Source organism: Alexandromys fortis, unplaced genomic scaffold (assembly GCF_014885135.2).
Source record: "Alexandromys fortis isolate MF-2015 unplaced genomic scaffold, M_Fortis_MF-2015_v1.1 scaffold_0, whole genome shotgun sequence".
NCBI lineage: Eukaryota > Metazoa > Chordata > Mammalia > Rodentia > Cricetidae > Alexandromys > Alexandromys fortis.
The window spans coordinates 35,434,846-35,460,624 of NW_026067949.1; the positions used below are offsets into that span (position 1 = coordinate 35,434,846).

At 35.6% G+C, this 25,779-nt stretch overlaps 1 protein-coding gene across 5 annotated transcripts in view; it reads left to right on the top strand.

Moving 5' to 3' along the window:
* Positions 1–25,779, top strand: part of Adgrl3 (adhesion G protein-coupled receptor L3) — a 734,036-nt gene that overhangs the window by 150,108 nt on the left and 558,149 nt on the right. For all 5 annotated transcript variants that reach the window (XM_050149593.1, XM_050149588.1, XM_050149591.1 and 2 more), the window contains one exon: positions 17,293–17,358. The gene's annotated coding sequence lies outside the window, so the exon portion shown is untranslated. The remainder of the gene's footprint in view (positions 1–17,292; positions 17,359–25,779) is intronic.

The following is a 25,779-nucleotide window of genomic DNA, read 5'->3' on the forward strand; positions in this document are numbered from 1 at the left end:
CCCCTTCTGTATACAAGCCTGTGGGAGAGATTTCGTATTAAAAGTTTGCAGATTTTTTTTTCTCCATCCGCCTGCTTTCAAGCCCATTGGTCGTTCTCATTGGACGTCTGTCTCCTTTTTTCACTGTTCATGTTATTAAATCCAAAGTTCAATTTTGAGCACCCACCTCACTGGAAACTCAGTAATATGTGCTGGAGTTGGTCTCAAAAGAAATGTTTCTTCATCCTCTTATTAAGTTTTATCCTTTCATTTTTCTGGAAACTTACTTATTGTTCAGTAGTTTTCAGTTGCCCCAAATTTCAGAGATTTTAAGAACAGTCTGTTGTTGTGGCTGCTTCTTTTCTGTTTCCCTGATTAATTAATTGCTGGCATCATCTAATTTAGTATTCAAGTGTTATATAAATACTTATCATCACTAATTTTTATCTGTACTGTCCAGTCAATATTCAACTCTAGTGTCATTTACGTAGCTACTTGTCTGAACAGCCCTGACTGGTTTTCAACAGACAGTGTGTCATATGTGAGATGATTTATGTGCAGCATAATCACCTGCCTGTACCTAGTTATCCATAGGTGTAAGGTACTGGGAAGAACAGCATGTTATTAGATGAGGAGAAGTTTTGGTGTACAAGTTGCGTGATTGTAAAGCACTTATTTTTGAATGAAACCTTGATGAGTAAATCGATATAGAGAAATGAAACACAGTTAAGAGTCCAACTTGGTGTTTTCATGGTGTTGGTTTCTAGTCTAAAATCTGCAACCTGTTAATTTTCATATTGGTCACTAAATCTTAAAACCTAGGCAGTAACACACCCCTGGCACTTCCTGCTGTGAAGACAATTTAGACTACCTTATGAAAAAGACTTAGAGCAGTGTCTAGCAAATAATTTTGATACTATGGTAGGGATAGCTCTGAATGGCACGGAGAAAATCAGAAACGTTCAATATGATAGATTGTTGTTTCAAATTATTTAGAAGGGTAGAAATATTACAAATGAGGATTCTTCTATAAATAACAGTTGTGAATGGAGTTGAAGAAATGGAAAGGGGGAATCTAGGAAGCAAGCCATGAGCTGTATTATAAAATCCTGAGTATAGGAATGATTTTATGACCCCAACATGTATTTAAAATCATGCATGTATTTATAAGGAAAAACACATCTTCCCCACTTAAGCTGTCTCTTTATGTCTGTTGTTATTATTTGCTTTCCAAGCTTTACCACTCAAAGGCTTGGCTTCATATGCTTGGGCTCAGCTCACAGCATATTGATACCAGTGTGCCATGAATGGCCCCGAAGTGCGTTTTCCTTTTGCCTAACTTCTGTGTCAACCAGACAGCTGTAGAGCTTGAGGAACTGGAGCTCCTTCTTGGGAGAATGGTATTGCATGGCCGACTTCACTAACTGTCTGTACGTGTGCGCAGCATCTGTCTCAACACTGTTTTCAGCTGTGGCGTGTTCATGCAGGCCTAGCTATATGCTTAGGAGAGTCTTGCCTTCCTCCCCACTGACTGAAAGGTGGTCTTTTCAGGAGTAACCTCTGTTTTTGTCTTTAAGTTTTAGGTGGTTTGTTTTTTTAAAAAAAAATACTAGTATTTAGTTAATTAACACTTTGTTCTTTGCTTACTCTGATATATGCTCCTCAGTTGGTGGTAGTCATTTCTCTCATCTGAACTCCTGCAACTGTTCCCACATGTAGGTTGTGAGACCAAGTAATGGAAACCTGCAAATCATTTCTATCCCTTCTGAATATTCTAAATATAAATTGGTTTGTGACTCCACCTTTATATTCCCCATGCAGCAGATTTATTGTGTTTTAAATGGGAATAATGTATTCATTTTAATCAGTTATAATTAAAATCATATGTATAAAAATAAAGTATATTGCTTAAGGCCTTCATGAATAAAAATGCTTTGTTCTTCTTATGTGTAGGCAGAGACTGCTTGTTTTTTTCCAGGCTACCCAGACATGAATAATCACAGAGAAAGACTATATTAATTGCAACATGTTTGGCCAATAGCTTAGGCTTATTTCTAGCTAGCTCATATATCTTAAATTAATGCATTTCTATTAATCTGTGGCTTATTGGACAAGGTGTTAGCATCTGTCTCCTTCAGCTGCTACATGGCATCTCTGTGGCTCCACCTCCTCTCTCTATATATATCTCTGTTCAGATTTTGTACCTGGCTTTACTCTGTTAAGCCATTGACTGAAACAGCTTCTTTATTAACCAAGGGTAATAAACCATATACATATCATAGAGGGGAATCCCTCATCGGTCATGTGCCAAATATAGATCTGGGTATTTTACATGGGCTTCTTGGCATAGTCTTCTTAGTAACATGTAAAAATAGCTACTGGTTTTAATTTTATATATAGACAAATTGATGCATAATAATATAATGTAATATCATGCTACTAGGCATGAGAGTTGGTTTGCAAGCCAGTAGCTTGATTTCAGAATCTTGTGTTGTTTAATGGTTTAATGGAGATGTGGTACATGCTTCATGTGGCATCTGGGATGAAGAGACAAGTCTGTATAGGATTAATGCACATCTGTAATCCAGCCACTGAGAAGACTGAGGCAGAAGAAGAAAAACAAGTTCAAGGCTAACTTGGCCTACATAGGAAGTCTCAGTCTTCCACCACCTCTATTAAAATGATGATGACTGGTGGTGGTGGTGGTGGTGATGATGATGATGATGATGATGATGATGATGATGGTTAGTGACTGTGTTCAGTCACTCAATAAATAACATATCTTGACATTTTGGGGATTTGTAAGTGGTAGAATGCATATGAAACTTAAAATACCAGCATATACATTACGCCATGATGTCTTTATTTTGCTTGTGGATTTGGATGGTGCTACTTAAGGTTTTCTTTTTTATGGTAACTTTCAACTACTTTTTAAAGCATCACCTCATATATTTTGAAGGATTTTTTTACATATAAATTTGTTATACGTGGCATTCAGTGTCTTAGAAAGCAGAGCTCCTAATTTACTTCCTTTTTATACAACATGATAATGTTACAAACATAATAGGTTTAAAGGAAAGGATCCAGAATGTATGAGTGACTAAGTAAAGGAAGGCAATGGGTGTGAGTGGAGAAACCTAGGAGGCCACTCTCAGTTGCTCACCATATACTCAAACAGGTTAGCATTGGAGAGAAGGACTGGGAATACAGAAGGCAACAAACAGCATCATTTTATAATTGCAGTGAAGGTTATTGCCATGCAGCTTATGGTAATGCTGAAATGTTCTCTCATAAATGTCAGCTTCCAAAGTTGGATGAATGTATCATACACGATGTTATCATAGATACAATAAAGAATCATTTTGTATTCATGCTCTTATGAAGTTTCTCATATTTTCCCTTTGGTTGAATGTATGGAAGGGCAATTGAGCATTATAATGCCTTTCTCAGAAAATTCATTTGGTAAAAATAAAATAAAAAATAAAAAGTAAGATGGATTATCCCTGTGCAATGGGTATAATTTTATGACATTGCCTAGGCTTTCTCTGATTCAAAATCAGATGTCTTAACAATAACATTTAGAAAAAGTGACCTCATCTGAGTAGGGGTGGCACATGACTTTAATCCTAGCTCTCAGGAGGCAGAGGAAGGAAAATCTCTGAGTTTGAGGCCAGCCTGGTCTACAGAGTGAGTTTCAGAAGAGCCAGGGATACACAGAGAAATCTTGTTTTGAAAAACCATTTAAGAAAAAAAAAGGAGAGGAGGAATGGAAGGAAGGAAGGAAGGAAGGAAGGAAGGAAGGAAGGAAGGAAGGAAGGAAGGAAAGAAAGAATAAAAAAGTGAACTGTTATTGAGTTGACTTGAATTGGTAATCACAATGGTAAGAAAAACAATTGAAACCTATCTACCAAACTGGAGGATTCATTGTGCTGTTATGTAAAATCTCCTCTCTTTAGTTCTTTTGAGGTTTCTGAATGAAACAATCCAATGGGCCATAGAAAAGGCATTGAGTACACCTTGGGCCAATAGGTTATGGGACAATCTGGAGCAACCGGGATAAATCACCTCCACGAGATGACATCAGCCCTGCACTGGTGGCATTTGCCCCCCCCCCCCGGACACTGGACACTATACGTGTTGCTGTTGACTGACAGTGTGTTTCAGCCTTAAGACCAGCCGGGGCTAGTGAGGTCGCCCCACAGGAGCTGTTAAAGAATGCTCCTGCTTCAAAGCTAAGGCAACTCCTAGACCTCCTGAAGCTTTGATGAATTAATCCAAAGCTTAAATAGAATATAGTATAGCCTAATAGAACTTCACAAAAATCTACAAACCTTAGCCCGGAGCTACTTTCTCATCTTCCCGCCCCCCCCCAATCCCACATCCCTCTTTTGGGGGGAAGGGTTGTGGAGACAGAATTTCTCTTTGTAGACAAGGTTGGCCTCAAATTTAGGTTTGCCTGCCTCTTCCTGCCAAGGGCTTGGATTAAAGCTCCTTGTGTCAGCACACCTGGCTCTCATGTTTCTCTTAAATAACAAAAGTAAGATCTTTCTGTTTAACAAGCATTCTATAAACCTGCGACAGTTTCAACATATGATTATAAATGAACGAGAATTACAGTGAGGGAAAGATGATATTCATGCAGTTGTCAGAGCTGGGTCTAAATTCTTTTTGGAGACACATTCACACTCTCAGAAAATTGATTCCTTATTCCATAGTAAGACCAAACTAGAGTTTTCATTTTACCTGGAATTCAGTTTTCCTAAGGTATTTACATGTCTGATAATATGGTAGCAATTTTATCTGTCAAAATATAATACAGCGAGATAAATATTTGGGGAATATATGTAGTCACCACAGATTATAACAACATTCTAAACTTTTGTCAAACCATGATTCTATGGAACATTTAAGTGGCAGTCTTTTGGCCAGCCTTACCCTTAGCTACATACATAAGCATCAATTGTTATAGACATAATATAAAGTCCCAAGTAGAGCAACCTGCCATGTGGATGCTTGTACTGAGGTTTAATAGTATCCTGTATCATTTTTCTCAAAAGGAAATAGCAGGATGTTGCCTTGTAATTTTTTTACTACCGTATAATAAAATGTAGATACAATAAATACCATCTAAGCAAATAAGACAAGGTTTGGACAGAATCCATTTTGCCCTCATCACTTAGTATATAGCTCAGGCTTGGAAATATTTCTGTCCTGAGTAGACTTAATTATATCAACTTGCATTCTACTGTCTTTGACTGTACTGAAACAGAAAACTATATCTTATTTTTATTTGCCAGGTAGCATTAGATGATGTTTGAGTACATTTGTCTTGGTTCTCCACTGGGCTTGTTAACACAGTGCAGATTATGATCCCAGTTATCATTTGATTGGATAAGTTGACCTGTAACATTACTGCTTGGTGGTGCTGGGCTATTCTTGCCATAATATTAATGATATTGCTGAAGTTTAAATAGTTACACACCACAACTTGTACATTGTAAAGAATTTACAGCACTTATTATGACTGCTGTGGGTGCAGGAAAAATATTTTACTCGACCTGGTAGGCCAGTTAGCCATCCTGTCTTCAGGGTTTCTGGTGGCCAGTCTTCATTTTTTAGTTTGGATGTTGGAAAAAAAACTGGCTGGAAACATTTTTTTAAGTTATATTTTCATAAATGTGTGTGTGTTGCCTGCCTTTATGTCTGTTCGCCATGTGCATGTCTGGTATTCAGTTAGGCTATAAAAGGAAATACATACCCTTGAACTATAGTTTCAGGTTCTTGTGAGTTGCCAAGTGTGTGCTAGGAATTAAGTCTGGGTCTTCTGGAAAAATAGCCAGTGCTCTTAACCCATGAACTACCTTTCCAGACCATGTGAACATTATGTGTGTGTGTGTATGTGTGTATGCATATATATGCTGACTATGCAAATAGGCTTTCTTGGTATACATTTTACATTTCCATACATTCTCATTGAATACAGATTAGGATGAAAACTGAAGTACTATTAAATTTTCACTGAGTTCAATCATATTCCCATATAATTCTTTTTTTTAATATAATTTTTTATTGAAAAAAAAATTCTGCCTCCTCCCCGCCTCTCTTTTCCCTCCCCGTCTCCCTTTTCCCCTCCCCGTCTCCCTTTTCCCCCCTCCTTCCTCTCCTCTCCCCCTCCCCCCACTCCTCTCCCCCTCCCTCTCCAGTCTGAAGGGCAGTCAGGGTTCCCTGCCCTGTGGAAAGTCCAAAGTCCTCCCCGCTCCATCCTGGTCTAGGAAGGTGAAGATCCAAACTGGTTAGGCTCCCACAAAGCCAGAACATGAAGTAGGATCAAAACCCAGTGGCATTGTCCTTGGCTTCTCAGCAGCCCTCATTGTCCGCCATATTCAGAGAGTCCGGTTTTATCCCATGCTTTTTCAGTCGCAGTCCAGCTGGCCTTGGTGAGCTCACAATAGATCAGCCCCACTGTCTCCGTGGGTAGGTGCACCCCTCGTGGTCCTGACTTCTTTGCTCATATTCTCCCTCCTTCTGCTCCTCCTTGGGACATTGGGAGCTCAGTCCGGTGCTCCAGTGTGGGTCTCTGTCTCTATCTCCATCCATCTCCAGATGAAGGTTCTATGGTGACATGCAAGATATTCATCAGATAAGATTGCCGGGCAAAAAATGGGATCTTGGGGGTGGGGTGGGAGGGGGTAAGGGGAGATGGGGAGAGAAAAGTGAGAAGGGGAGGTTGGGGGGAACTTGGGAAACGGGATGTTTGGGATAAAGGAAGGTTGGATAGGGGAGCAGGGAAGCACATATCTTAATTAAGGGAGCCATCTTAGGGTCGGCAAGAGAATTGGTGATAGAGGGGCTCCCAGGTGCCCAGGGCGATGTCCCCAGTTAGTTCCTGGGGCAGCTGAGGACAGAGAACCTGAAATGACCCTATCCTATAGTCATACTGATGAATATCTTCCCATATAATTCTTACATGCAAGGCTGAGTCATTAGACCGGGAGTTAAGTCTGAGCTACATAGTGAAGAAACTCCAAAATAAAACAAGACAGAAAGAAAAAGAAAAATGGAAAACCAATGCTATAGTATTTAAAAACTATTACTAATCATTTTGCTAAATATTGGAAAGAGAAACTTTTATGATCAAACTGCTGGGAGCCCAGGATTTCAGGCTTACTCTCTTCTAGAAACACCTACCTTTCTTTAGGGCTTGGCTTGACTCCAGGAACCGTAGCATGCTGCTCTTATAGGTGGAATAATAATACAACAATCCCATAAAAAGGGAGCTGCATGCCTTGCACCAATTTCCTCATAAAGCACAACCATTTAATTTTAAATACTATCATTAATATACGGAATAACAATTTCCATTTACAGATACAGGTAATATTATAGTTTGGATATATAAAGTTATATGACTTTGAGACTTTAATTCCTAAGGGGGAAAAAATAAAAATATTTTAGTATTAGTACTTCCTTTGTGTTTGTGAGATTTCTTCCTTTTTTGTTTGGTTTTGGTGTTAGTTTTGTGAGGTAGGCTTCACGCTGTAGCTCAGGCTTCCTCACAGCTCACAGTTAGGCCATGACGTTCAAAACTCACAGGAGTTCTTTCTTGTGTGTGTTGACAATGCAAGCATATGTGTAAGCGGCTTGGAATATATATATTATATAAAATATTTGCATATATTTGCAAGATAGTTACATTTAATAAGGTATAAACTAAATTTACTACTAGTAAATTTTGTAAATTTAATTCAGATAATTCATTTCTTTGGTTTACTGTTCTTTGACTTTTATTACTCTGAAATGCACATTGCAGTGTAACAGGATTTTTTTTTTTTACTTTGTAAGAGCTGTGTAGGTATCTTATAGGTAGGTAACATTAATCACTCTTTTAAAAAAAATTCTGAGCATATAGACTTTCCCACCACAGAGCTATTTATTTAGAAAATTCTAGTTGAAATTGTTTGAGAATAAGGATATGAGATCTCCCTCCTATATATGTGGTAACGCAAACACATAAATATAGTTTTGTATGCTATGCTTTTTATATGCATAAAACGTGGGGGTAAAGTAGACCTCTGTTTAGAATGCAGTAGTCTGTTTCTTTCTACAGCTCTGTTTACCCGAGGCTAACTGTGACATAAAGATATTAAATAGAAAATTCTACAGCGAGGTATTGATAGGTAGAAGATGTTATACTATTGTAAATAGTGCAATGAAAGCTTGCCTTATCCTGCTTCGTCTCAAATGAGATGTCAGTAATTCATACTCCAGGTGCTATTGACTGGGTAGTTGCTTCATAGCTATCGTAGTTTCAAACTGACTATGGTCGTATTGCAGTGTGCCCAGGAGAGCTGACTTTTTTTACTGATGACCCCAAAGTGCAATCTTAAGGTGGAGACACTGTAACGACACTAAAGTGAAGTCATAAAGTGATTCCTTAATTGAAAAGATAAAACTAAATTATTTTTATTGCTAGAACAAAAGCACATGTGTATGTATGTTTTCAGAGGATATTTTGTAGTTGTTTTATTTCATGATTTCTTAATTTTGTTAATCCCTTCATGCACAGGAATTTTAGGTTAAATTCTATCATATCTATGCATAGGAAAGAATAGGATACGGAAGAGTTGGTATTAGCCATGGTTTTAGGTACCCACTGGACTCTTGGAAAGTATATTCTACTCCAAATGGGAAATACTTGCAGTGTCCACAAAAGGAAAAGATAGATAGATAGATAGATAGATAGATCCTTCAATCTTTAACAAGATGGTAAGTTATGTAATATTAATACAATATTATTTATTGGTTCTATAATTATTGTGGGCTTTTTTGTGTGTTGCTGTACATGTCAGAGGACAACTTCGGAGAGTTGACTTTCTCCTTCCTGAGCATAGGTCCCTGGGATTGAATTCAGGTCATCATATGTTGGCAGCAAATGCCTTTATTCTCTGAACCATCTCACCATCTCCAGTGTAATTTCCTAATTTATAGTGATTTGGAATCAGAAACAAGGAAAGCTTCAGTTATCAATGATTTTATTGTCTGTATTGGTAACTATGTAAAGGCAGTTTTTGCAGCAGTATCTATGAAGAGTGAAGGCAAATATCCCTCTTAAGGCAGTGTCCAAGTTGCACAGGTTGACTCATTTGAAAAGAAAAGCATTTTTGAAGTTTAGAGATATTTGTTCTGTTTCCCTCTGAGCTCCAGATGTTTCTTAGTCTGTCTGTATATGGGTTTTTCTTCTCATCTCTGCTTGACAGAGATTTCTGTATAGGAAATAAAACATAATCATGTCTCTGGTGGAAACCTCTCCATAGTTCAGCTCATCGAACTTTAGTGCCGTGTGACCTCTTTATAAAATACATTCCTTGATTCCTGACTGGAAGCCATAGTGGTCCTGATTTCCAGATGTTGCAGTCTCAGATAGAGAACTCATTACTGTGGAGCACAAAGCACACTATTTTAAACACATCAGTAGAGAAGATTTTCTGCTTGAAATCTTAGACAAAGTGAGAAATAAAGCCTCCTGCAATGAATTGCAGTCAGTATGGGACTGGGATTGAAAAAAAGAAATGCCAAGGAAGGCAGAGGAACCGGGTTGTGGAAATCTGATATCTGATGCGTAAGCTAATCACTTTAGAACTCCAGCCAGGCTCTTTTTTTTTTCTGGGTTCAGAAACATTTCTTTATTTTGTACTTTCTGCTTTTTGATCCCACCCCTCCGCACACAGTTGGCACCCTCCCAAAATACTTTGGCAGAGGTTGCTTCCCAGAAGCCTTTTAAACTTTAGTTAGAATACATTTATTGATTTTATTGAATGGCCAGAGGAATGCAGAGTTTTGGGAAAAGTGCATATAAGAATCAGTGTCTGGCCTGGTAACCCAAGCTATTTTAAATGTCTGCAAACACTTCATTAAATGCTGGTTCTCATCATTTGCAAAATAGTAGAGGTTTCTTCTGCTCTGTTTCCTTGGGTAGATGTTACCTGACTTACATAACCTCATAGAACAAGAAGGTGAAAACCATTTCTCTAGAACTGACATTTAGAGAATCTCAGCACACAAAAATTTAGTGAATCTTTAAAAATAAAATGATAAATCTCTAGAAAATCTTTGGTAGCATTACAGGATAACCTTGGCCTGTTTTCCTTTATAAAACTATGTAGTAGATACAGATCATCTCTGTTGTCTAACATTACCATAAAATGAAAATATAAAATATACTTTGCAGAATGATTAACAAATGATCTTTTCCTATTACTGGTCTTCTAGTCCACTTGGATGTAGTTTTTTTTTTTTTAATTTCTAGCTTATAATTTAGACACTAGGCAGAAATGAAATGAACTTCCTATATTCATAATTCTGAGATAACTAATACTTCTTTAATGACTTGGAGTTTCCAGACTCTGGCTTAAAAAAGGAAATGAAATGATTATTGATAATATACATAATACATATTTAAAGCCTGTTATTTTACCTTGCATTTCAATATGATGTGGACCGGATAAAGGAACATGTCCAATGTATTCGGAGGGACTTAATTAATGGGCAACATTTCAAAAGTTTATCTGTTATTAAAAAAAAGAGGGTGATAGGTTTATTATCTACTCTACAATTTTGAAATATACATTCAACATTAGCAGCAATCAGTACCAGTAAGTTCTGGGTATATTGTGAAAATTAATTCTATATACTTTATGGATTGTGGTTTCCTATTTGGAATTATGATGCTAAATTTTCTTTCTTGGCTTAAGCACCTTGAAAAATATTAAACTTTAAATATCATTCTATTTTTACTGAAGCTTAAACAAAGCGTTGGTGATATGCATATAACCTCTTTTGTCCTACAACTTTTTTAATGCCAAATCATTATGATTTAATTGCTTATGAAATAAACTTCAAAATCTTTTTATTGAATTTTTAAGTATATATCATTGTATCGTTATTATTTCGTGATAAAATAGCAGGTTGATTAGAGTATTTTCTTTTAGAGAATGATCATTTAGAAGTATAGAGGGTAGGCACGTTCTATTATAATTAAGTGTGATAATTCCCATTATTAGAGAAGTAGGAAACCATGAGCAGTAGGCAAATATGTCATGTGTAATTATAGTCATAGCAGAGCCATTTTGAAGAGTAAGAGCACCGGATAAATTATATGATTGTTTTTATATTGATAGTTTGAGAACTATTTCTAAAGCAGAGAATCAAAACAGACATTGCTGAGGAAATCATCTTTCTGGATCCTCACCAAGTCTTCTTACGGTTGTGCACACAAGATTCTGATCTTTGTACTGCCATTGTGTTATGCAGGGTAAACGGGAGCTTTATGCCCATCTGGGGATGCATTTTGCTGGTAGGGTGCTTCCACTGCGAACAGAGGTTTTTTTTTACTTGGGGGCTGCTCCAGCTTTCACTGGTTGTATCTGCTGTATATTCTACCATCTTCTTCCATCGTTGGAAGCTTCTCTTCTTCTTTTTGAGATAAGATGCTAGAATTCATAAGGTATGGATATTTGCAGGGATTTCCACCTGTTTAGGCGTATGTCTGAGTAATATGTCATTTACTAAACCAACAATAAGCTAAAACACTTTTGAGCCCCATGTTTTCCAAGCTTAAAGAATGAGGTCCCCATGGCTGACTTTGCGTAGTTTTACTTTCTTGATAAAGACCTGCTTTGTTTATTTTGTTTTTTATTCTTTCTTCAAGGCTGAAAGCCTATATTAAAAGAGACTCCTGGAGAAAATACCACATAAGTACAGTTGTCTATTCCAGAGTCTTACGGAATTAGAATGTTGGTCTCCTATAGACAGTCCCCAATTTGACTTACAGTGGTTCAATTTACGGTTTTTGAGTTGTGATGGGGCAAATTGGTAATCAGTTAGTAAAAACTAAATTTTTGGAATTCGTGAATTTTAATTGTGACTAAGACATACTTTACCATACTTTTTTTTGAGATTTTGGGAAGCCCTTGTAGCTTCCTGATTCCAGAAAGCCACTTGACCATAACAGTAACAAACCCTACAGTGGCTTTGTTGGTAAATTTTATTTCTAAGTAGATTATGTCTAATATATGCTTTTAATTGCTTAACATGTTTTTAACTTATAATGTACTTTTGAGATATATCTCCATTGTAAGTAGATGGGCAAATATTTATACGTAGACTTCATTTCACTCAAGATCTTTCCATGCCTATTTAGATAGAAGTGTCATATAAGAGAAGGCTAAAAGAAATAAAAGACCCAATCCTTGGTTTTGATTGTCTGTGAGGAGTTAAAACTCTGTGTGTTTATACTGTCCCATCTGAACATCTTAGCAGGATGGCTATGTATACAGGAGTTACAGAATTGTTCCTTTGTCTTTGTCATACACGTCCAAGGGTATGATTTGGTATGGTAGTCTATGGGATGGTTTAGTATAATAGAGGATGGAGTGATGTGGTTACCCTGTATTACCTATATTACCCAATCTTACCCTGTTACCTGTTATTACCTATATTACTCTATCTAATGGATGTAGACAGACAAGATGACAATCACTACCAAAATTCAGAGTTGTACAAGTAAGTATAATGACTAATATGTTTATGAAGCATTCTGGGCCATGTAAATATGTTATATCTTTTAAAGGTCTATTAGCTGTTCCAAAAATTTTATTTTATCAGTAGAAGAAAAATTTATGAGTAAATATGTTAAATTGTCATTGCTTATAATGAGCGTAATGGATAAAGTAAGAAATTTTTGTAGCATTAAGCAATTAATGGAATTTTAAAAACTGACTCATGTTATGTTTTTTAAAAAATTAGTAATGATTTTAATATTGGTCTTCAATAAACTTTATGTGTTCTTTTAGTTGCTGGTCCTTTGTAATAATGGTACATTTAGCTGCTTCTTCTGTTTGATTAATGTGGGAGCTCTGCTAATTGATTTTATGTAACTATTTCTTTCTAATATAAAATTTTTACAGTATAAGTTGGCCTTTACCACTGCTTTTTCTGCCTCCCAAAAATTTTGATATGTTGTGTTTGAATTTGTTCAATTTAAGGTATTTTCTATTTGTTGTCTTTAATTCGTATATACTTAGGGATTTCTAGCTTTCATTGCTAATTTCAGTTACATAACACATACTTATGATATCAATCTTTTTACTTTTATTGAGATTTAGTTTATGTTCTAATGTTAAGTCCAGTAAGACCTCAAATAGAGTTTGGACAATTTACAGGCAATCTAATACAAGATCCTTCTGTTGTTCTCATAATTTCAATATTTTATCTTGCATTAACTCTTCCTAGCCTGATAGATGAATTGTTAATTTCTCTTCACCTAAATCAGCTTTTATGGAAACTTTAAATTTTTTGTTATTGATATTGGAGAAAATATTTGCCGGTCTACTCAGGCCTTCTTCAGATGCCACCTTTAGGCGCTTGCATGCCATGGATTATGGTCACTGAACCCTGTAAAGGCATTGCATTCAGACTGCTCTGTCCAGTAGAATTTTTAGCTAGGAATGGCCTAGATACCAAAAGAGGGTAATGTAGGAAGTTATTGGTCAATTTGTTCTTGTTGTTGTTTATTTTGTAAATGATGTTTCTAATGAGACAAACAGAGTCCACTCTTCATTTACAAATTTATGAAACATAATTTCTCCAGTACACAGTATGGTACACCTGTAGCCTACTGAGAAGAAACCCTCATTGGAGAAAGGTTGTAGATAATTGCGACACTATTGGCAAGGCAGATTTGAGGGCTAACTTTTAGAAAAATCACCTAAAGAAAAATGTTCTCACTTGTACCGTTTTAGTTTAGTGGTCAGTGAACAGTTTAAGTATGAGAGTTGGGCTGGGAGTGTGGCTCAGTGGCACAATCTGTGTTAACCTCCAGAGGCCCCAGGTTCAATCCCAGCATCGCCAGCTGCTGCAAAACACTTGTCACTTCTTTACTGCCGCATGGACCATTCTGGTGCACTTCAATAGGGCATATTCTATAATTTTGTATGAGTATATCAGGGATGCAAAAATAGAACTTTTTCCCATTGTGGTCCAACACTAATTTGTATTGGGCTATTTAGAGATAGATCGTTTAGCTATCAACTTGTGAAGCCATCTCCAACAGCAAGCAGTGTTTCAAATTGCTTGAGCTTGTCTTCTGAGAAAATAATATATGGAAGCTTATCTTTCATTCAATTTAAATATTTCAGCAAAAATCATTAGGGATAATGCAGTCCCGTTTGAGAAACTTGAACGCATAGACCCAAAATTTAGAGTTCATAGAATAAAGTGCTGAATTTTTCACCTGGCATCTCCTTTGGCTGTAGAGAGAAAAATATCTGAACAAACTTCAAGTGGCTGTTTAAAAAGTTAAATGACAATATGAAGTAATTAAAACAGCATTTGCTACACAGTGAGAATTTTATTATGTATAATATATGTGTATGGTTTCAGACAAAAACAAAGGTAGCATGTAGCCTATAAATAAATAAAATGTTCATATGTGCATATAGACATGTCTCTTTCCCCCATGTCTCTGCGTCAGTCTGCTTCCTAGCTGAAATGTGCATACATTCCTATTATTATCATTATTATTATTATTTATTATTTGGTTTTTCAAGACAGGGTTTCCCTGTGTGACAGTCCTAGCTATCCTGGAACTAGCTCTTGTAGACCAGGCAGGCCTCAAACTCACAGGGATTCACCTGCCTCTGCTTCCCGAGTACGGGGATTAAAGGCATGTGCCACCATCGCCCAGCCACATTCTGAGTATTGTTTTAATCTTTTCAGTTCCTTTTGAATTTATACTACCTTGAGGCATGACCAAAACGGTAAATATATTGAATGTCTACAAATAATCTTCCTTTTAATTTTCTCTCCAAGATCTGGAAAATTTGAACCATATTTATCATTTATTCCTGATTTTATAAATTTGCAATTCATTATTTTACCTCAACATCTATTTTGTTACCTTTTATATGTGATTAATTATAATGTTTGATCAAGAACAGAGGTTAATTTTTATACTTAATGAATGTAAATCTAGTTTTTAGGCCCAAAGTCTTCCAGTCTAATTGTCCAGTTCTCTGATAAATTACAGTGATTTCTAGGGGATTGCTTTTATGCTAATTTTGAACCATGTGTAACTGTAAGGTAATGAAAATATGATCAGGTGCTAAAAAGCATTAATTGCATTAAAACATCACCAATCACTTCCTTAGGAATCATATGCTCAAACTGTTTACAATATCCGTTGTTGTGTGTCCATTTTACATTAAGTATATTAAATAGAAGATGAATTTATCCATGTTATCTCGTAACATAGGTATCTGTTGATAAGGATCCTTTCTCTGCTCTTCTGTTTCTTCATTACTCTTTCCTTTGATTTCTCCTTTCCATTCCTTAGGTTTCTTGTCTATTTGTCCTTTTCATTGTGATTCTAGGTGGCTTTAGCAAGTTAGTATTTGTCCTCTGGACTCTAAATGAAGTGACTGACCCTCAAGAGTAGATCACCGTGGTGCTGAATAGCTCCACTGCAAGATGAAGACTATCTTTCATGCTTAAGGAGGAAAAAGAAGTACGAAACAAAACAAAACAAAAATATCAAGAGAACCAGGGTTGTTAGAAGAGGCTACACAAGCAAATTCAAGGACAGAGATAACTATTGGCTTTCCTTTATCATCTCAGTTTATTTGAGAACCATGTAGACAGTTTCCAATAAACAATATCTTGTTTTTGACTTAGGAAAATGCTAACATTTGATTTGCCCAGTGAGAATTGGTGAGACAATTTGTTTCTATGGGAGGAAGCAATACAACGTAGGGAAATTAGAGCCCTGATTAACATGTAACAAGTAACCTTCACTATAAGTGGTGTTCATATTTGCATGGTGGTAAGACTGCATAAGGAACACCTGATTGGTTTTGTTTGCAGGCAGATGAAATTTGAAAAATTAACCATCTCTAAATTAGAAATGTATTTCCAAGGTGATGCAAAATATCTAAAGGGACATGATACTTGTTGGTAGGCTTCTGCCGTGACCCATGACTATCCAGTTGTATACAACTTTTTCAAGGTGATAAATATCATTTTTCAAAAGCAAGAGGGAAGTAATCTATCAGGTCATTAGTTATTGAAAGAATGCTAGATTTGTTGAAGGAAGGTTATTCAGGGTAGTTCGAGCAATTGATTATAAAAGAGTTGCTTGTTTGAGTAGTCAAGCATGTGATTCAAATGTGGAGTTGGCTTGCCCTTGAATAAAATTTTACTAAGTACACAAATGCTGCTGAACACTTATGAAATACAGCAAATCCTGCTACTTTCATAATTCAAAATGACTAACATGTCAAACATTTGCGTTAGAGGATAGTTTCTACTAATATTTGATTTAATTTTAATCAATCGCTATTTTTATTAAGGAGAGCTCTGTTTAATTCCATGGTATTGATTTCCTGCTCTATATCTAATTCCTTATTCATTTGGGGGCAAAATGGTAGAAGAGATAATGGATTTTGTTATTATTTTGTGCTGTGTATGGTAACTTAACCCTTTAGGAGAAACAAAAATACTCCTATTGCTATTAAATAAGTGCAATTAATTTGAGAATAATTGCTAGATATGTTAATTGTGTAAATTCTTAAATATACTCACTAGAAAGTTTTAAAATTAATGTCACAGAGCTACAGAAATACATTGAATTTCCAAATAAAATATTTTCAAGAACAACATCATTTTAATATTTTTGGTACTAAGTTTGACATACAGGTTTTTATTTTAGTGATTAAAAATGGAATTTGGATGATTTTAAGAAAATGAATACAATATCCTGGAAATTGTTTTAATAAACTCATTTATGGGGGGGGTCAGAAAACTAAAGATGAAATGGGTTTATCTATATGTGTTTATGTGTATGTATATGTAATATATAAAACCAAATGCAGTAAATGTGTCTTTGTTATCTCTCCTTTGTGGTTTTCAGATGGTAGAAGTTATTGATCTTGTCTCAGGTCTTAGAAATAAATGCTTTTTGTAAGAAGCCATAGATTCTTGGCAATTTCAAAGGTTATTTGAAGTCTTGTGTGTTCTCTCAAGCAGGAAAATATTTATATACTTAAACATTTCACTCACATGCCCATTGAACAGTCTTATTTAAAACTACATCCTGTAACTTTCCGGTTTTCTTTCTTATTCTCATTCTGCTGGGACACTCTTAAGTGTTGTGAAGAAGTAGACATCTCAAATAATAAAACATTACTAGTTCTTTGGTTAACATGCTCAAAGAAAGTATTTTTTGACATCTAATTGTGTCTTCTATTTTATTTTTTACAGAAATGTTGAATTCAGTAAGTCAGAAGACAAAACCATGGACTTTTAGCAATCAAAGAACAAATTAAGGTAATTCATAGACTATTATCGTTGAATATTTAAAAATAAATTTATAATATGTGAACTCAAGTTGATATATGTTTTAGGAGACTTAGAAACATTGAAAATGCAGCATGTTTAAGTTTTTATAGATTTTGAAATGACAGTTTAATATCTTATGTGTTTGGGGAAAATAGATTTTCTTTTCTGAACAATAAATAATATAGTTGAGCATACTTGCTGTTGTGAAGAAATGCACTAGATCTATATGAAAAATAATTTGGCTAAAGGAAGTAGTTTTTTTTTTTGTGGCTGCTGCTGTGGAGAGAACTGATGGCCACATTACTGAATTAGCGTTATGTTAATAGTTATGAAACAACGGTGCCAAGATTGTTGCTCCCTTTGATACATGGACACCAAAACAATGCATTGATGCCATTTTTGTATAATTTGTTTCATTTGCTCTCAATTTTATCCATAAATGAATATAAAATTAATAAATTAAGTATACTTATTTTATATTATCAAGATGTTTTATATATAAAGCAGATTATTTTCAAATCTGACCTATTTACTACAAATATATTTATTAAGTCAACATGAAAATTTTCAGAGTATAAAATTAGGCTGTTACATATTTCCTCAAGCAAGTCATAAAATGTAAAGCAGATCTTTTTATTCATATTCCATGGTAACAATTAGGATTTCTTTCTTTGTTGTTTTTGTGGTTGTTGTTTTGGGGATAATTTCTGAATAGGTACCCCAATTCAAAATCCTTCTTTCTGAGTCTCCTGAGTTCTACGATTACAGCTGTGTACAACAATGCCAGGCTTGTATTGTCTTTTTGCAATATTCCAATTAATTTTTGTAAAGGAACTTTAAATTATTACAAATATGCAGAAAAAAATCCGGGCTTCTGATTTTCTTATTTTTCTTATTAACTGATTAATATTTCTTGAATTTTAATTCATTGAAATAATAGTTATTTACTATATATATTACCACAATGTGTTTTCCAAGTTTACAATTAACCTTAAACACTTAAGATTATGGACACATTACAAATGCTTTTATAGACAGCCTATTTTGAATGATGTTTAGTGATTTAATTTTTTTTTTATTTTTAACTTCTTTGCCACTGATTTTCCTCTCCGTATCATTTGCATATGTAAACAACATTCCTCCTCTTTTTGAAAGTAGTATGATTGAGTCACTCAGAATTGATTAGCTTGTTATTTTAATATCTAAATGCTGTAGACATTCATCTACTAAGTTAAAACTGAAATTAGGTCACTGATACAGTGAAATAAAGTAATTTAACAGAAACAGGCTTACTCAATAATTCCTTTAAAAATATTGAATCGAGTATTACCTAGAAACTCTCACTAGAAGCTAGTACCTGACTGAGGGTGATGTTTTTAAACACAAGGATTCAAGGCAGAGTCAGGCAGATCTTAGAGATATTTCCAGGCCAGCCAGAGTTACTCTGTGAGATATTTCCTGAAGTGGAAGATGACAGAAGACATGAAGAGAGTTGCTTCAGTTGTAAACAGACAGACAACAAACAAAAAGAACAGATTCTGTACTATGAGATAACCAATCTCTCCGTGGACAAATGTGTCGGTATAGTTCCAGCCTATTTGCTTCCTGCCCCTACTTGCTTCATTGTGTTTTTAAATATAGAGGTGCATAATGTGTATTAAACTTACCATTTAAAAAGATGCAGTCTACTTTGACAAGCAGTGAAAGCTGAATAATTGCCAACCAAATCAAGAGACTGAACATATTCAGCACAGCAGATACCACTAACTGCTCCTTTTGTAGCCCACCCATTAGCTCAGTTTCAGTACTGGGAGCCTCTAGACTCCATTTTAATATAAGACACGCAATGCAAACTTGAGAAGCATGGGGAAGTGCTGCTAGGTTGGAGAGAATCTGGACACATGACCTTTCATGTGTTATTACCATGTCTATGTTTCTGTTCCCTCTTGGGTAGTTAGAGGATAATAATAAAGTTTTCTACTGCATAGCATTTAGAATAGAGTTCAGCATGTCCAAAATGCTGTATCAGTGCTTGAGACTCAAGAAGGACACACTGGAGAAGGCATCCCTTTCTGTAGTAAAGCTCTTCTTTGAGTGTGTTTAACCACACAACATCAAATGAAAGTTTTCAAAACAATGAAGGGTGTTTAGTAAAACCGTGTTCACACAAAAGTATAGTTGTTGCCTCCACTCTTTCAGCTCCTAGGGATAAACACTTGGAGTAATGCTGAGACAATTTCCCACAGATGGCGGATCCATCAGCAGGTTCTGCCAGACTTCTTATTACCCCCTTGGCTACTGCCTTGAGTCCAATCTGAGCCCTGTGTTGTGCAGACAAGAAGCAGTATGAGATGTTTTTCTTTGGGCCATCTTTACCACCTTTGTCATAATTCACAACTCAGTGTCTGCCCCCTGGGCTCTCCAGCTGGCTTGGCTTCAACACGTGCTGAAAACCTCCTCCACCAAGAGCCATAGCTCTTGTTTTCCTTCTACTCACTCTCCTCAGATACTCGTATCTCCTCACCTAGAACTCCCCTTTCCGTGCTGGCCTTAACTGTACAAAAATTTAAAATTGTAAGTACCTAAGAGTCCTCTGTGGCACTGCCTCTTGTTTTATGCTAGGACTTTTTCCCTTGCTTCTTTAAATTAGTTCCTGTATGGTCTCAGCAGGATATCTCCTGTAGCATAGTGTCTTCCTTGCCATGCAGGTGTAGGAATTTGGATAGTGCATATATCATGACCCAGTACTGTGCAAGCAGAAATGGGCAGATCCAGACAATGTCTGTGTGCAGCAAGCCTAGCCAAAAACATGGACTTCATGTTTCTGTCTTGAAAACATAAATATGGAAAGAAGTTGAAGAAGACACCCAATGTCTAGTTCTGATCTTCACAACCATGTACACACAGCATACATGTGTGCACACATATACTGATAAGACTAATAAGTATATATACTCCATACCCACACCAAACACAAGCATGCACACACACACACACACACACACACACACACATACATACGCCCATGATAAGTTCAGCTATTTAGGAAATAGTTCCTATTTATAGATGCCTATTTCTTCTTTTATGTATCTTTTATGATGGATCACTAGCCTTGGTCATGGACTCGTAAAAGACAGCTAGAAATATCATAGATGACAATGTGAATATAAGACATTGATTATCTGGAATATTCTTGTAATAACTCAATTGTTGTCAAATGAAAATCCAGTTTCAGGCAACTGTTGGGACTGAGTGGTGGCCACACCTGTGAGATTGTTTCCAAAGTGAAGTTGACAGAGCTTCATGACTGCATTTGAAGGATGAGAGAAAAGCAGATGGCGGGAATAGGTATCAGGATGGAAACTGACCATGCTTTTAGTGGTACTGTGTAATACCTGTATAGATAGCAAAGTTTAAGGATTCCTTGAATATAAATATGTATGTATGTGTGTGTGAGAAATAAGTAAATAGTTCATAGATAATATATAATTTATTTTATATAATCATAATTTATTATATGTAGTTTATGTTTTATAATTTTAACACATAATCACATATTTTATGCACTATGTATATAAATGCAAAGAAAAAGGGATATACTGTTTTATAGAAATAGCATCCAGACTGATGCTAGTCTTCATTTTTACGTAGAAATTGTTTTCTGAAGATATATAATGCGTCAGACTTAAGGTCACTGGTGTCTCTTACTTTTACTCATTTGTTTATGGAAAATTAAAACAAATTCGATTTACTAGGAAATTACATTTCTAATTAATTTCAAGGCCATAGAGAGAGTGCAGGATTCTGAAGCTGGCCAGGGGTAGAGTGATAGCTCATTGATTATTCATACGCTCATTCCTACTTATTCCATGCTTAGTGGCTGTCACACGCTGTCAGCCACATAGTTAGTGCCCTTCAGAATTCATGTGCGGACTCGGCAGCCTTTGGAAATCTGCATAAAGATACGTCTGACATTGGATAGATAGCTGCCCATCAGTAGCAGACAGCTGAAATTGTCAGCCATTTACACCGCAGAGCAGACCGCCATGAAGCAGTGATCAGGAAAGGCAGTATTGGCATACAACAGAATCACATACTAACCCAAACAAAACAATAAATCGGTTTTCACAGTTTCATTTTTTTTTAAAACAAAACGTAATGAAATCAATACCAGTTACCAAGTGTGCTGGCATCCGTTTCTTTGGTGTACGTAGCTTTATTTGTGTAATATTTAACTTTGAAAAATTGTTTTAAAATATCCAAACTTTGTCTTGCTTGGTTCTGTATGTATGTATGCATATATGTATGTATGTGTATATGTATGCATGCATTCATGTATGTGTATGTATGGATTGAATGTACTGCTTGATTAATCATTGAAGTACTAGAGATAGAACTTAAAAGCACTTCACCAGCAAATTATAACCATGGCCCTCTTTGTACTAATTTTTAATACATATTTTAAAGGAATACTCCCAAGGCTGCTGTAGCTAGTCTGAGTGTATTCTGGAGCCCACACATGCCTTAAAACTCAGGGTCTTTCTACCTTAGCCTTGTGTTTTCTGTCATGAGAAGTATGCATTACGGCCCTGTGCCACCAGTCCTGTATTGAATGTCTAATTTGGGGGAAGACGGGATCTCACTAGAGGGAACATTTACTCACGATTACTTTTGAGTACATACATTTGAGCTTCCTGTCTATTCCATAGTTTGAAATTACACACTTTAAACGTTTGAGGATTTTAACAACCATATGTTTTTAGAACTGGAACTAATGTTTATCTACTTCCATCTCTAACCTTTGTTTTCTCTTTGTAAAATGCCGTGAAATATAAGGGCTGTGGAAAAGTCATGATTACCAAAACAAGACACCAACCAATTTTATCACCTAAACATTTCCGCTTCTTTCTCCCAGTTAATCAAAACCTGTGTAATCCTCTTATCCGTAGATTTCATAGGTTCTTCTCAATTCATATTTTTAAATTTTTCAGAATGATATAAAATATGTAGCCTTTTGAGCCCAACTGTGTTCACTCACCATAATGCCTTTGAGATTCTGTTCTTGTTGACCGTGTTATTAATTCATTCAATTTTTATTGCTTAGTACTGTGCATATCATAGTTCATTTATTCATCTACTATAAATATTTGGGCTTTCTAATTAAGTGATAAAAGTGAAAACTTGTAAATACTCATGTATTGTGTTTCTGTGAACATACATCTGTTGACTGAAGTTCCCTGTCCTGCCTGTTTCTGCAGTCATTAAGTCCCAAATAAATCACACAGAGGTCTGCATTAATTACAGACTGACTGGCCTATTATCTCTGGCTTCTTATTAACTCTTATAACTTATATTAGTCCATAATACTTGTCTGTATTAGCCACGTGGCTTGGTACCTTTTTCAATGAGGTAGTCCCATCTTGCTTGCTTTGTGTCTGGCTTCCTCTCTGTCTGGGTAACAACTACAGACTGAAACTTCTCTCTTCCCAGAATTCTTGTTTTCCTGCCTCTACTTCCCCCCCTGGTTACCCCGCCTATACTTACTGCCTGCTATTGGCCAATCAGTGTTTATTTAAAATAAAAGTGACAGGGTACAGACCATTGTCCCACAGTATACATCTATGCAAGTGGGTGTGTGTGTGTGAGTTTTCAGAGCCATCTAAGGTAGGATTACTAGGTCATATAGTCAGGTAATGTATTAAATTTTTTCTGTACTTTATTCTATACCAGTCTTTTAATATTTCTATTTAAATTGTCATTGTTATAAATATTGATATTGTGAAAGCTTTTTCTTAAAATTCTGAGTTTCAACAATTTCAACACTGGCTTAATTGTGGAAGGCCTGAATGTTTTGTTGTTTTCTAAATGTATGTGGAAAAATTACAACACTAAGTGAAAATGTTATTTTTTTTTTTCTGTGACATTTTCCATTCTCTTTTGTACGTCTGTTCCTACAGTTAATGACGGCAGCTTTGCCACCCACAAGGAGTTTCCTTGACTTCATGCCACATGCTTAGTTAATGTAACTTCACATGTCTAGTGCTTTTTTACAATGTTCATAATTGATTTGATAATATAAGCACCCTACAGATTAAAATAATTGAACTTTAAAATAAGAATAAATGTAGAATCTAAACATGAAATTGCCACTGGCTATTCATAGCAGGATATATAGTAAGAGGTTTTATCTTATACCTGTCAGGTAAACTTCTTTTTCTGTATCCCGGAGAGTAAACTATAGACAACTTGCGAATGTGGTCCTACTGGGAAGAACCCTAGACTCAGGTTGTCTTCACTGTGGGTCTATCTTGGTGTTAGCTTGCTATGAGACCAGAGGTGCATTTCATAATCTCTCTGGATTGTAGTATTCTCATTTGTACAATTAGTGAGGGCCACACTGTATTATTCATAAACGACTTTCTTGCTCTAAAAAAAAAATATGATGTTGCAATTTTGTGATGATCTTATGTCATTGGGCAAAAGAGTTTATCAGTGTATTTAACTAATTCTATCAGAAGTCAATATTAAGCATGTCTTAAAATGATTGAAAATTAAAATTAATGAAAAGCCAATGGTGATGTTGGGGAAGAGTCTACATAATTTCTAAACACCTGAATCTTATCAGATTACCAATTTATATAGTGCATTTTCCAATTTGATATTCAAAACACTGGATAGAATTTAAATATTTCTTATATTAAATAATGAAAACACACGAAAAATATAAACTCCTAACACAACTATCTTTTTATAGGAATTTCCGAGAATTTAATTTTTAACAAGATTTTAAATATCAACAACTTATTTCTTTAATTAGCACCTACTTAACCATGAAATATAATATACTTGATAAATTTATGTTTTTAAAATAATTATGCATTTTAAAATATTTTTAACATTTTATGAGTGTTTTACCTACACGCTTTTATGTGTGTGTGTGTGTGTTCCACATGTCTGGTACCAATAGATTGTATGAGGGGCCAGCTAATGCTCTGGAATTAGATTTTTAACTTACATGTGGCCACTAGAAACAGAACCAGATCCTCTATAAGAGTCGCCAGTACCCTTCACATCTGAGCCACATCTCCATCCACTTAGAGTGCATTTTTGAGAAAATAACTTCAAACATATACACTTTAAGGAGCCTGAGGAATAAGAGTCCTTTTGGTTATGTGTCACACACAGTAATCCCTGATTTGCATATCATTTTCTAGATGCTGAGGGGCATTATCAGTCTCAAAGAAAAAAAAACATTATTATTATTTAGTTAGTTCATATTAGTGTCTGACATGTGCACAATGCACACTATACTGTGGAATATTAATGCTGTGTTGATTTGAGGAAATCAGCTACCCACTTGATAGAAATGCCTACAGATGGCTGTGTGGCGCTATACAAGTACTGGAGTAGGATCTTGAAAACAATTTTTTTGAAAACAATGCAAGGCCTTCAAAACTGGTAGTTGGTGCCTAAAATTTCACTGCCTTAAAATAGAATGCATATTCTAAGAAAATGGGCATCCCAAGATCAAATTACTTTTCTAATGACATTTAATTTGTTTGGAAGGACATTCATTTCTCTGTGGATAATGATAGAGTATTGGTAAATAAGAGTAATTTAAGAATTATTAAGGAGCTCTTTTATATTATATACTTAATAAGTTATCTTTAAAAATAGTTACTGAAACTGGATGATGATTGCACATAGCTTTAATCCCAGCACATGGGAGGAAGAGGCAGGCTGCTGATACTTGAGTTTGAGGCTAGCCTGGTCTACAGAAAACTTCCAGGACAGTTAGGGCTACACAAATGAACCCTGCCTCAAAAAACCAACCAAACAATAACAAAAACAGAAAAGAAATGTTACTGTGGTAGATTTTTTTTAAAGGAAGATGTCTCAGAAATGTGAGGAATTCATTGAAGATAAGATAAAGTGATGGGATGAAGAGGGTTCACAAATCCCAGCTTGCTCAGCTCTGATGCAGGTTCTTGGAGACCAGCCTTCACTGTACTTTCACGCAAATCTTTGATGCCTTTGCCATTTCTCTGCTAAATGCTAGCCAAACTTTCTCTTATTTATTAAATTAAAAAAAAAAAGCTTAATACTTTTCTGTATCTTTTCCATCTAACCAGAGCTCATCTTACATACTTTTATTGAATTCCTAATGAGTACAGAAAGAGAATTAGAAATAGAATTAAATTGCTTAAAAAGAAAAGGAATTGGGTTTCTTGATTTCGCCTACTGCTGTCTTCAGTGTTCTGAAAACAATATGTAATTAGCTGAAATGTTTATCTATGAGTTTAATTCCTGGGGGTATCATCTCAAATTGCTTTTTTAAAGTACAGTGGAGGCAAGCAGTTATTTGTTGGCTTTGTTGCCAAAAATTGTGAATGGCTAGATTTTCCTAAG